Source organism: Bos indicus x Bos taurus, chromosome 21 (assembly GCF_003369695.1).
Source record: "Bos indicus x Bos taurus breed Angus x Brahman F1 hybrid chromosome 21, Bos_hybrid_MaternalHap_v2.0, whole genome shotgun sequence".
Classification (NCBI taxonomy): domain Eukaryota; kingdom Metazoa; phylum Chordata; class Mammalia; order Artiodactyla; family Bovidae; genus Bos; species Bos indicus x Bos taurus.
In genome coordinates this window covers 34,383,345-34,396,462 of record NC_040096.1, presented here as the reverse complement: position 1 = coordinate 34,396,462, position 13,118 = coordinate 34,383,345, and the positions used below count along the sequence as shown (strand labels likewise).

At 52.3% G+C, this 13,118-nt stretch overlaps 1 protein-coding gene across 2 annotated transcripts in view; it reads right to left on the bottom strand.

The window, feature by feature from the left end:
* Positions 1-1,118, bottom strand: part of STRA6 (stimulated by retinoic acid 6) — a 29,702-nt gene extending 28,584 nt beyond the window's left edge. The window contains exon 1 of one of the 2 annotated variants that reach the window (XM_027521241.1): positions 850-1,118. The gene's annotated coding sequence lies outside the window, so the exon portion shown is untranslated. The remainder of the gene's footprint in view (positions 1-849) is intronic. The other variant, XM_027521239.1, reaches the window with a different exon arrangement.
* Between the last annotated feature and the right edge of the window lie 12,000 nt (positions 1,119-13,118).

Here is a 13,118-nt window from a genome sequence, read left to right as displayed (position 1 = left end):
TCCCTTCCCAGAGTGCTAGGCTAGAACTGGTTCAGAGGAGGGAAGGCAGGGAGGCAGATTTCAGCTCAAGACAAAGGTAGGTTTCTTAATCTCACAGAGTAGTGAGCCCACCACAAGAGGCAGCAATCAAGAATCAGCTAGTAACATCAAGATGCTACAGAGGGTTTCCTGCCTTCAAAGGAGGACTGGTCAAAAGGCCATGAGGACTCCCCCAGCTTTAGAGGCCTGGATTCTCACTTCCTAACACCTCCTCCCTAGGATGGTACCACCGTGGTCTGGTCTTGAGATGTGGGCTTTGTGCTACCCTCCTTCCTCACTGAGGACACCGACTACTGGGCAGATCCCGAGTTCTCCTTCCTCGTTGCCTGCTGACTACAGGACAGGGCTCTCCATCAATCTCTTGCCCACTTTCAAATCCTATGTGCTCAGTCGCTTTAGTTGTGTCCAACTCTTTGTGATCCTACGGACTATAGCTCACCAGGCTTCTCTGTCCACGAGATTCTCCAGGCATGAATACTAGAGTAGGTTGCCATGCCCTCTTCCAGGGATCCCAACCCAAGGATGGAACCTGCGTCTCTGGTGTCTCCTGCATTACAGGCAGATTCCACTGAGCTACCTGGGAAGCCAACAAAGACCTTATGCAGACACAACTGTTCTGATGTCCCCCTGTCTTTTGGAGCTTGCACTAGCTCCCAGGGTACCCCAAGTCCAGCCATCTCCAGGCCTCCAACCTCATCCCCCAGAATTGCTCAACCCTACCATTCCTGCCTCCTTCCTGCCCCACGTCTTCATTTGTGCTCTGCCCCCCACCATACCTTTTCCTTGCTCCCCAACCTGTCGCAATCCTACCTGGCCCGCAGACTTGGCTCCAGCCCCACTGCCACAGCGTCCTCTTGACCTCTCCCTTCTGTATCTCTTCCTTCTCTTTAGTGATCACCCTCAGGAGTCCTGTGCCTCCGGGCAGACAGAGTACTCCCCACTACCTGGAACCTCCTCCTCTGAGCACCAGCCCCAGCTCTGGCTCGGATCCCGGAGGGATGACTGGCTGTACCGCCGTCTCAGCACTTGGCCCTGAGCAGAGTCCCCAGCACCTGCTTTAAAAGGTGTTTGATCTCCTCCCTCCCTCCAAGAAAGGCAGCTTCCTCCTTCCCACCAGTCCTGGCCCTGCCCCTCCTCCCGCCCCCCAGGCCTCCCCCGCCCCCCAGGCCTCCCCCACCCCCCAGGCCTCCTGCCTGTGATTCCGGGGATCAGAGAAGCCCAACCCACCCCCATCTCTCCAGCTCAGCCCCACAGCCCTGCTGGGGCCCCACACAACACACAGGGCGGCTTGTTTTTGGCAGAGACTCTCCAACCCCCAAACCATTTGCCCGAAACTTGATCTCCTTGGCCCTCAGTCACCTCAGTGGAGAAGCCTGCACGGGGCTTTCTTTGATGGCTGAGTTTCTCCAGCTGTGGCCCTGGGTGGGTTCAGGAACCCCCCACCTACCTCCGTTTGTCACCATCCATCACTCCCGGGGGCCATTGCCTGATGAATTGCACCAGGCCGGAGGGGAACCAACCAGCTAATCTTTTAATAACCCGATCAGCATCCTGCTGCTGCCCAGCTGGGCTGAGGGCCCTGACCCTGGGAAGAGGGGAATCTGTCACACTTTCATGGGGCCTTGGGGCTCAAAATTCAGGTAGGATCCATTCCGGGGGAGAGCCTAAAGCATCTCTTGAAGAGCTTTCTTTCTATTCTAGAAGGCTGGGGTTTTGGGGGCTGCTATTCACCCCAAGCACAACCCCCAAGGCTGCAGGAACAGTCGCCCCATCCCTGTCCCTGAGTTGGGAAGGAGGGATGTTTGGATCAGATTTTCCCATCCTCTCCCCTCCCCACTCCCCCTAGGAGGGGTGACCTGGAAGGGTGTGAACCAGATAGGGAAGGAAAACAGGGCTCAGAAGATGCAAACATATGGTGCTATGGTAGTCAGGGAGGGAAGGAATGAAGGTGGGGACCAGAAGCAGGGCCCTCAATTCCCAAGAGAAGGATACCAGGGAGGTGTCTTCTGCCTCCTCAACCTGGGAAGGGGATCCAGTCAATGAAAGGGTGGGGCAGCCTAGGCACCAATTAGAATGTGAAATTGGCTTCTGGTGATGGCACAGACCCCAGAACAGGACTTCCGTGGCGGTCCAGTGGTTAAGAATCCACCTGCCAATGCAGGGAATGTGAGTTTGAACCCTGGGTGAGGGAAGATCCCACTTGCCATGAAGCAACTAAGCCTGTCCCCACAACTACTGAAGCCCACGTGCTGAGCCCATGCTCTGCGACAAGAGAGTAGCCCCCACTCACCCAATTAGAGAAAGGCCGCACACAGCAACGAAGACCCAGCACGGCCAAATAAATACATTAAAAAAAAAAGACCCCAGAACAGCGGGCACAGAAACGAGGATGTTGCCAGAGCTGTGCCTGCCAAACGGGAGGGAGGGCAGGAGGACAGGAGGGAGATGGAGCCGTCCAAGCCAGGATGGAAGGGGTCTCTGACCTGACTGTTATCTTCCCCATGGAGGATTTTCACAGAAAGGGTTAAACCCCCAACACGAGGAGAAAATTCAACTTTGGCCCATTTTTAGAAATCTGTCCTCAAGGACCACTTGTATATATATGCAGAGAAGATGCCCAAGACTGTCAGTAATGTACTAATTTGTCAACAAGCCCAATATCCATCAATAAACTTTGATAAGTCTGTATGGTAAGGTACTGTTCAACCATCACAGAGTGAGGTACCTCCTCGTGAACCAACAAGGTAGAGCTCCAAGGCAGAACGCCATGCAATAACCAAAAAGGCAAGTTGCAGAACGCTATATGCATATGTTCCTTTAAACTAGGTACATATTGTATGTGTGTGTGTTGTATGTATCTCTGTAAACACACAAAATGAAATGGACAGACACACATCAAACTGTCCACAGTGATCACACTCAGGGGAAGGATGAGTTTGGGGAAATGAAGGGCGATTTTCACTAATAAAAACTATTATCTGTCTTTAGTAAACAAAGGAAAACATTGTAAGGCTGCGTGGACGCTGCTGTGAGGAGCTGTGACACCATCACTGAACTGTGTGAAATGGATTCTGTCCCCAGTCTAGTATGGCACATTTCACAGTATTCCTTGAAGTTAGATGCAACCCTGTGTTCTACGTATTAGCCAATAAGATGGAAAAAGAAATGCTGAGCATGACTTCCAAAGAGCTGTTCTTTTAAAGAGGGGTGGTTTCTTTAGCCCTTCCTTCTTCCAATCGGTTGAAATGTGCTTGTGATGGCTGGCCCACAGGCAGCCATCTTGGACTATAAGGTAAAGGTAATGAGTTAAGTAGGAAAGAGCAGTAAGTTAGCGGCAAAAACAGAGTCTGAGTTAAGACCACATCCTAGGGCTGGAGGAGACCTCAGAGACCCCTGCCTGAACCCACATCCAGAGGAAACAGAACCAGAGGGGGCACGGGATGTGTCAGGGGCAGCGACTGAGCTAGCAGAAGCGTTGCCAGAGGTCCCCCACCCCATCCCACCCACACATACACACAGAGCTCACGGTTCTTTCCCCAGAAACCTCCCTCCCCAGAGCTTTAATGCTGCTCCGTTGTGTGACTAGGAGACTCCCTCTGGGGCCCAGTCTCAGGGTTGAGTGAAGGCCCCCACAGTTGCTTAAGTGACGGGCCTGGGACATACCTCTCAGGACTCTGACTCTGGTGAGGACATAGCAGAACCTCTGCCCACCGGTGGGCCTGTCTGTCAGTTTCTCCTACTTGCTTTCTCTCTCTCTCTCTGTCCTGCCTTCTTGTCTGTCCCCATCCATTAGCGCCTCTTTTCGTCCTGGTTATTGTCTCTCTAGCCCACCCGCTCTCTGTCCACCTCAGTCTGCTCGTCTGCTGTCTGCCCTGTGTGTCTCTGCCTCGATCTCTCTTGTCGATCTCTGTCTCTCTCTGGTCTTCCTGGTTTTCCCTTTCTGTTTCGCTCCTGCTCCCATATTGTCTCTCTTTCCATCTCCCTCTCTGAGCCTGACTGTGAAGCACACCTCTCTCCTCAACACTTCGGGCAGTACGTTTCGTTCGGTCACGCTGTGTGCTGACTCGATGCCGCCCCTGCCAGCTCCTGCCTCCTCTCTCCCCCTCTACCTGCTCTGTCTGCCTTTGGCCCCCAGGCAGGCTGGACGCCTTCTCGGGGGGTTGAGTCCTTGAAGCCAGTGGGGCAGCTGGGCAATTGGGCACACAGAAGGCAAAGCTCAGTGCTGAGGATGCTGGTGGAGAGGCTAGCAACTGCTGCCTCCTGCGACCCCAGAACTTTATCCCTTCTGACCAAGGCTGTCAGAGTGGGCTGTTGGGGTGAGCCCAGGGACCATGGGTATGACTCTAGCTCAGGCCTGGCTGAAGGCCAGAGCCAGAGGGCTTCAGGAATGACCCAAGACCTCCTGTGTTCCATGCTGGCACCTGGAGCAAAAAGCTACCAGGGGAAGGGTATGTACACTGATGGGTTCGGAGGCTTAGGGACTGGATCAGTCACCACTCGGACAGGAGAGTTTCAAGGTAGCCATGTTCCAATCCTGACCACCACAATCAAAGGAGGGAAGAAACCAGGCTTCTAATTTTGCCTTTATCACTCACTAGCTGAGTGACGACAAATAAGGTCCTTTCCAGCCCTGGGCCTCAGTTTTCCCATCTGTGCAATGGATAGAAGCAGGCTGCTGTTTCACTTTGTTGGTCTGGATGATTCTATCACCCCATGAATCTCTGGCACTGTGGATTTGAAGGGAGTAGGGTATGGGGCTCAGATGGTTTCACTGTTGGGGAGGGGAGGCTAACTGGAGAGGGGCTGGGGGCTGAAATCCCAGTGTGAAGCAGTGATGATCATATGATCCCACTGGCCTGGGAATCAGGAAGTCTGAGGTACGGATCTGTCCCTTCACTCATCCACCTGGTCTCTCTTTGTGTCCATTTTCCCTTCTGTAGAAGGGGATAGTAGTCCAAGCCCCCAGGCCTCAGGAGGACCCAGTGAACTCCTCCTGGTCCCTGCCAGGAGGACTCAGCTCAGAGTGCAGAGGTGAGGGGTGAGGAAGTGGGGAGTTGGAGGTGGGCCTTGGGAGGTGGGGGTCTTCGGGCTCACAGGAGCCAGGGGGGCTGTCAGCAGGGGAGCTATTGTGGGAAGCAGGAAGGGGGCTGTCTGGAGTGGGCTAATCACAGACTGTGGCTCTTCCAGACAAAGCCAGCAGCCTCTGAATGGCCACTCTTCTGGAGAAGAAAGAACACTTGGCCCCATTAAGGCCTTGCATGCTGGAATTGTGGAAAGCAGCCTGGAAGTCAGCCCCGTTGCCTCCTCTCCTCACCCCACACCCCCTGCCCCTTCTTGGCTCCTTCTGTGGGAGTCAGGCTTCTTCCTAGAGTTAAAACCTTTTGAAAAACCACAGGAGGCTGAATCAGGGAGGCAGCTGGGAACAGAGAAAATACTAAGAAGGGAGTCAAGACCTGGTCCTGCTCTACTATCCTGGGCTCAGTTTTTTCATCAGTAAAATGGGGGTACTATCCTGTCCTGACCTGATAAAATTCATGAGATGCCCAGACTTTCTTGGTGGAACAGAGGCTGGGCTCAGAGAAGCCTGAGAATTAGGAACAGGCCTGCTGCCCTGCCACTTGCTCCCCTCGCTCCTGGCACCAGCCTGTCCCCTGAGATACCAGGATGCATCTCTGAGTCCAAGTGGGGGTCAAAAGCCCAAAATGGTCTTCATTATCACAGATGGGTTCCAGATGAAATGGCCAAAAGAACTATTTCCTGTTCTTTCATGCGCCCACGGGCTTCCCAGGTGGCTCAGTGGTAAAGAATCCCCTTGCCAATGTAGGAGACAATGTAGGATTCGATCCCTGTGTTGGGAAGATTCCCTGGAATAGGAAATGACAACCCAATCCAGTCTTCTTGCCTGGCAAATTCCATGGACAGAGAAGCCTGGCAGGCTACAGTCCATGGCATCGTAAAGAGCTGCACACGACTGAGCATGCTCACATGCTTAAACGCACAAGCCAAAGCTGGGTTGGGTCTGTCCTTCAATTCTTCCTTCTTTCCCTCCCTCCCTCCCTTTCCTCCTCCCACTCTCCCTTCCTACCTTTCTTTCTACAAGGCTTTAAGTTCTCCCAGTCACCTATCCTTTGCCCAGCCCTGTCCTGGGCACACAGACATGATTCCTGAAAAACCTTCAGTGGAGCATGGGCAAGACATCATTTGAATATGCAGTGTGTGGCAACCGGGTGGAGTCAACAACCTGATTCCAGAGGAGGAGGCTATTAGCCAGACTGGAGGGTGAGTAGGGTGACATCAGGGGACCCTGGGCAATCTGGCAGAGAAAACAGCCCCAGCAAAGACGGGAAGGGGAGACAGGGCAGGCCTGGCCTGGGGCAAGAGTGAGCCCTCCCCAGGACACTAAGTGGAATGAAATAAGTCGGCCACCAAAGGACAAGTACCATGTGATTCCACTTACCTGAGGTGCCTAGAGTAATCTCATTCATAGAGACAGAAAGTAGCCTGGTGCTTGCCAGAGGCTAGGGGAAGGGAAGTGGAAAGATGTTGTGTAATGGTGTAGAGTTTCAATTTTACAAGATGAAGAAAGCTCTGGAGCTTGGTTGCACAACAAAGTAAATATCCTTAACACTACTGAACTTGCACACTTAAAAATGGTCAAGATGGTCAGTTTTATCTTATGTATGTGTGCATGTGTGCGTGCTAAGTCACTTCAGTCATGTCCGACTCTTTGCGACCCTATGGACTGTAGCCAACCAGGCTCCTCTGTCCATGGGATTCCCCAGGCAAGAATACTGTAGTGGGTTGCCCTGCCCTCCTGCAGGGAATATTTCCAACCCAGGGATTATCCCAGGTCTCCTGCATTACAGGCAGATTCTTTACTGTCTGAGCCACCAGGAAAGCCCTGATATTACATATTATTTTATCACAAGTTAAAACCAAAAACAAAAAACAGTCACATATACACACCAAAACATGAGTTTTACCCAGAGACTAAGGAGGGGAGGGGAGGCTAGAAACGGGAGGGGTGGGGTGTCAGATGCAGAGGGTCCTCAAACTACACTATCGCTGACATAGTCATCTCAGATCCTCTGTGGAAAGCTGGAGGGAGGGAAAGAAGAGAGGAAGGGGAAAGAGGGAAGCATTGAGGAAGGGACTCAGGACAGTCCAAAGGACAGTGGTGTGCACGGGGCCGGCCTGCAGGAACAAGGGTCTGGGTGCAGTGCAGAGGTTTGTCTGAGGGCAGAAGAGACTGGTTCCCATCTTGTAACATCTCTAACGGTCACTTCAAACATGCAAGAGAAGAGGATCACTGAACCTCCAAAACTTCAGACCTAGAAGAAGCATACCATGGCTTATGGACTCAGGCTGGTTGGTCAGGCCCAGTTGTGGAGACAAAGGTTTCTCAGTAACCTCTGCCAGCCAAAACGGCCAGACTGTGGCCTTTCCCAATATGACTTACAGAGTTTGAGACCACCAGAATTCATCTGGGAAGACTTATCCATCTGACTCCTACCCATAATACAGATTGGTCCACTGATATCCAGAGAGGGAAAGGAATCTGCCCATGATGACCTGCAAGTTAGGTGACTACATCTCTGGTCTTAGGAACCCTCTCTGTCTCAGTTTCTCCTTGGAGGAGCTGAAGAAACTGAATTTTAATCATTGCAGAGGAAGCCTACCACATACACCAGGGCCCTTAGCTGGACTGGCCAAACCATCTTTAGACTGTATGTGTCAGTCATGTTTGACTCTTTGTGACCCTCCATGGACTGTGGTCCACCAGGCTTCTCTGTCCATGGAATTCTTCAGGCAAGAATACTGGAGTGGGTTGCCAGTCCCTTCTCCAGGGGATCTTCCTAACCAGGGATCAAACCCAGGTCTCCTGCATTGCAGGCAGATTCCTTACCATCTGAGCCACCAGGGAAGCCCACCTGTAGACTGGTTCCCTTATTTTTTGAGAATGATGCCTTCCAGTCAAGATGACTTCAAATGAATGCTTTTGGGTGAAATCTATGCTGTCCATAAATCCACTCTTTAGTCTCAGAACTTTACTTCTAGAGTCTTAAGGTACAGAAGTCCTGAACAGTATGATTGAAATCCATGAGCCAGTCCCAGGACATGTTTAGTAGGGGGAAATGTAGATAGATTTAGAATCTCTAGGTTCAGATCTCAACTCTGCTTCTTACTAGCCACATTATCTAAGATTCTCTCAGCCTCAGATTCTTTATATGTAAGATGAGGACAATTATATCTATCTCACAGAGCCATACAATGTCTGTACCTGTAGCTGCTCAATGAAGAACCACATAGTGTCTGGTACCCAGTAGCTGCTCAATGAAGAGCATGAGAAATGATGGTGAGGATACTGGCTAAGGAGGAGAATGATGATAGTGGTGCTGATGACGGTTGTACTGGTGGGGATGGTAGAGATGGCTCTTACTGAGGAGTGTTCAGAATCCCCCCTCTCCCACTGGTTTCAGCAAGACCCAGGGTGAGGAAGGATGGGTTCCAGCTTGACAATTCTTTGGTCAAGAATTGTGGCAAGCTCTGGGCTCTCTGTAAAGAGAAACTGTGCCCCATATTCTGTTTTGATTCAGAAGGTTAACAAACTGGTTCTAGAAACAGGTATTAAGGGTATGTTCCCAGGGAACAGACATTTCCCTAACTCAAGATCTCCAAGGAATGAATAGGCATGTGGAAACAGGCTTTCATGGAAATGGGAAGTCCTGATTACCCCATAGCCACATGCTCCCCACACAGGGATAAGTACTCCTTAACCCTGACCCTGCTCGAATTTTTCCATAGAACTTATCATCATCTAGCAGACATCACTGTTCACTTATTTTCTATATTTAGTGTTTACTTGGATCTGCCCCACCTCCCTCACTCACTAGAAGATAAGCTTCAGGAGGGCAAGAATCTTTGGCTCACTGCTATGCTCTTGATGCTGAAAATAGTGCCTGGCACATAAGACATGCTCAATAAATATTTGTTGAATGAACAAACAGGAGGGATAATGAATGAATAAACGGGAGAAATCTACTGTTGCCTTTGTTCCCTGGGATAGGCCCAGCTTCCTAACTTGTTACCGGGTTCTCCACAAACAAACAGAAAGGTGGGGTGTGGCCCTGAGTGCCCAGCATGTAGGTTTTTAGACTGGGCCCAGGTAGGAACTGTGGGTGGAAGGGGGCTGTGTTGAGCCCAGGGGTCAGTCCCCAACACAGGCAAGGCCTTCAGGGAGCCTGAACCCCAGGTCCCTACATCCCTGCTGATGAGTGAGGAAAAGACACTGGACCTGGAGTTCAAAGTCTTAAATGTGGGGTTTAATGAGGAGGGCAGGTATGACCTCTGGCTGTCAACTGAGAACCCCCTGCAGGCCTGCTCTGGGGCTGGGGTGCAGCTGCAGGTGATTGATGGGGACCCCCTCCCCACCTACTCTGCTGTCACTGATGTTGTTGAGCCGAAAGACCCTGGGCAGAGCCTCACCCTCACCAGGAACAAATTAGTCTTTACTTTTCCTAAAGGTATGAAGTAAAGGTGGTGGCTGGGGAGGGACAGAGACCCTGCAAATCCTGCCCAGCCCCAGTCAGGGACTCCAGGGACCTCAAGGGAAACAGGAGGGGCAGGGGCAGAGCTCTAGACTGAACCCACAGCTCTGCAGGTGAGACTGATGCCAAAGCTGACCCTCTGTGAGCCCCTGCCTCCTTCAGGGTAGCCTGGGGATGCTGATGCTGGTCAGGGTCAGATCAGGAAGGAATGCAAGGAAAGGTGAGGAATGGCTTTGTGAAACTGTAAGAGCTGAGCACACAGCAGGGGTGGGGCCAGTCCTGCTGAGTAGCCAGTGGATGGGGCATGTGGGGTAGACAAAGAGATGGAGACCTGGGCCCTACCTTCTGGAAGATTCCAGCAAGCAGGTAGAAAGGCAGAAATTCCAAATAAAGAATATTTAAGTGATCTGGAAAGAGGAGAAAATCCATGCCTAGCTTGTGAGGCCAGCAGAGGCTTCCTGGAGGAGGAGGCAGTGAGGGAATGGGGAAACTAAGTCCCAGGCTTTCACGTGGTTGGAAATCAGGGTCAGGTTGATCTCCTCCCGGGGTGGCAGGACCCAGGATCATGTCACAGGCTAGGAGCCCTCGGCTCCCCACATGAGTAAAGGGAGGAGGCCATGGGTAGGGCCTGACAAAGGGTCATCCTCAAGAAACTCTTAGCCACGCCTGGCTTCAATTCGAAGGCCAAGCCGCCCAGGTTTCTCAGGGGCCCTGCCTGTCATCCTCATCCCCTGGGGGAGGCAGAGAGAGAGATTCCAGAGTCCATCTCTGGGATCCACATTCCCTACCCAGGTTTCTGCAAGAATGATGGACAGCACGACGCATAATTGCATGTAGAGGCGCTGAGCCTAGGCAGGGCCTCGGGAAGGCGGCCCAGTGGGTGGTCATGGCCGTCTTCCCCATCTACCCACTCCCAGACCAGCCCCGTATGAACCGCTCCGCGCGGGACAGGAACACGAGGACGTGTACTGCTACTGCGGCAACCCGGCTCTGCTCCAAGCCAGTGCAGACCCCACGGCCCACCACTGAGGGCACCTGGCTTACAGGGTGGCCTTCTACATGCACCCCGCCCCTCAGCCTCCTGCCACAAACTGCCATCCTGTGCCAGCCAGCTGGAACCAATGTCACCGCACACAGAGCCCCAGCTGCCCCGGCTGCAGGTAGGTGCCCATCAGGTTCTAGCACCACTGCTCCTAGTTAGAAAACCCTGTGTCTCTGATGAGCCTGGCTGCCCCACAGTCCTTCACTGAGCACAGCAGAACTTCCCCAGGTTGCCTCATTGGCTTCTGAAGAACAAGCAGTCTGAGGGTGGAAAGGGGAGTTCCAGTCTGAAGTGGGAGACAGAATGGAGCAAACAAAGGCTGCACAGATCAAGGACGTCACTGGGTGGGGTTTTTTGCCCAGTGGGTGAGTGTCCCCAGAGACACTTCAGTTCTCAAACTCACTCTCCCATGTTCTCACTGGGTTTCAAGGGAGGCCTGGAGTGACCAGGAGACAGAAGTCTCTCTTTTCCCTCCCTCAACCCCATCTAGCTTCCACCACAACCAGGCAGGACTCAGCCCTGAACTGGGACCCTGGCAGCCTCAGGCCCAGGTGAGGGGATCTGGCTTTTGTCCAAGCTAAGGAGGATTCATTCCCCAATGTGGTAGTGTTCTGCAACCAGACAGTGTATCTGGTGGGCCTCGCAGCCAGTGTAGATAGAGGCTAGTAGAGCAAGCAGCCCATTTCACAGGTGGAGAAACTAAGGCTCATCCCCCAAGGATGCTTGATTCCATCTAATGCCAGCCACATTTCCTAGGGACCTTACTGCACACTAGCGCATGGGATCCAAAGCTGGGTCAAACCCTGGGTTCAAGGTGCCACCTGGCTTGAAGACAGCCTGGCACAATGTGGGGATCCTATGGGCCCAGAAGTTATATGCTGGGAGGAGAGCTCTGATGAGGGAGTGTGCAGGTCTGCATTTGAAGCCTAGGAAAGGCTTTTCAAAAGAGATGTCATTCGAGGTGAATCCTTCGTTCATTCAGGCTTCCCTGATAGCTCAGTTGGTAAAGAATCCGCCTGCAAAGCAGGAGACCCCCGTTTGATTCCTGGGTTGGAAATATCCGCTGGAGAAGGAGGCTACCCACTCCAGTATTCTTGGGCTTCCCTTGTGGCTCAGTTGGTAAAGTATCCGCCTGCAATACCAGAGACCTGGGTTCGATCCCTGGGTTGGGAAGATCCCCTGGAGAAGGGAAAGGCTACCCACTCCAGTATTCTGGCCTGGAGAATTCCATGGACTGTATAGTCCATGGGGTCACAAAGAGTTGGACACAACTGAGCCACTTTGACTTTCACTTTCATTCATTCATTCATTCCCTCATTGATCCATTCATTCATCCATCAAACATTTGTTAAGTACTGACTCTCTCAGATTCCATGCTAGGTGAATAAGATTTAGGAATGGTAACTGTGGGCTTTGAGGAGTATATTCCAAGGAGGAGTGACCAGAATAAGCTGACTGAGAAGGAAAGGGTTTGTCCGGCAGAAGAAATGAGCTGAGGTTGAAACCAAAAGTTTACAACCAAAGGTGCCTGGCTCTCTTGCAGTGCCTCCATCCCATGATGCATTGGTCTGAAGTGGAGCCCAGGGTGGTGGGCGCAGTTGGGCTGGGAGAAGGCCGATGGATGGCAGAAAGTGGAAGGAACAGTGACAAAAGAGCTAGACAGATATCCAGGTCAGGAGGCAATGGGGAGCCACCAGAGGGGTTTGTGCAGAAGAAAGACAATCTGATCCGTGGTTTAGCCAGAGTAATCTGGCAGAATGTGCCCGGACAACTGGAAGAATGGACCAGGGACCAGGGACCAATTTCTCTTGTCCAGGTCTCAGTTTGTTCCCTGGACTACTTTGGCCTCTGTTTATTTATTCGTTAGTCAGTCAATCAGCAAATACTGCTGATCACCTACTGTACGCCCAGCTCTGAGCTGGGTGCTGAGGGTACTGTGGTGAGCTTGGGAATAAAATAGATAAGGCCTGGATTCCTACATGTTCTAGAGTTTGTCACAGGACAAGATAACGCAAAAGCTCAGAGCTCAGGGAGAAGCAGTCCCGTGCTGTCTGGGTCCCTGCGTGCCCTGACCACCCGATCCAGGGGCCACGTGGACAGTTTTTGTGCAGGCTGCTCCTCTGAATGCCTCTGAGGGAGGGTGGGACTCCTGCAGGGAAGGGGGGCTGGGAGATGGCTGAGCCAGCCACCGCAGCTCTAATTTCTGTTATTTAATGCCATCATCTCCCTGCCGTTCTCCCTCTTAAAGTGTCAGATGTCTGCTTCTACCAAGACAAGAAAATGGCTTTCAAGGGAGAGGAAAATCACTTCCCTCCTAGGGGAGGGGTCAGCCATCACAACCCTGACAACAGGGCCAGGAAGCCAGTGGGGGGAACAGACAACGGAGAGGCGTCCTCCAGAGGAGAGAAGGGCTGTCTCATCTCAGGCAAACTCACCCAGCCATTCAGCATGAGAAAGGGCATCTGGCATCTTTGGAGGCTCAGAGACAC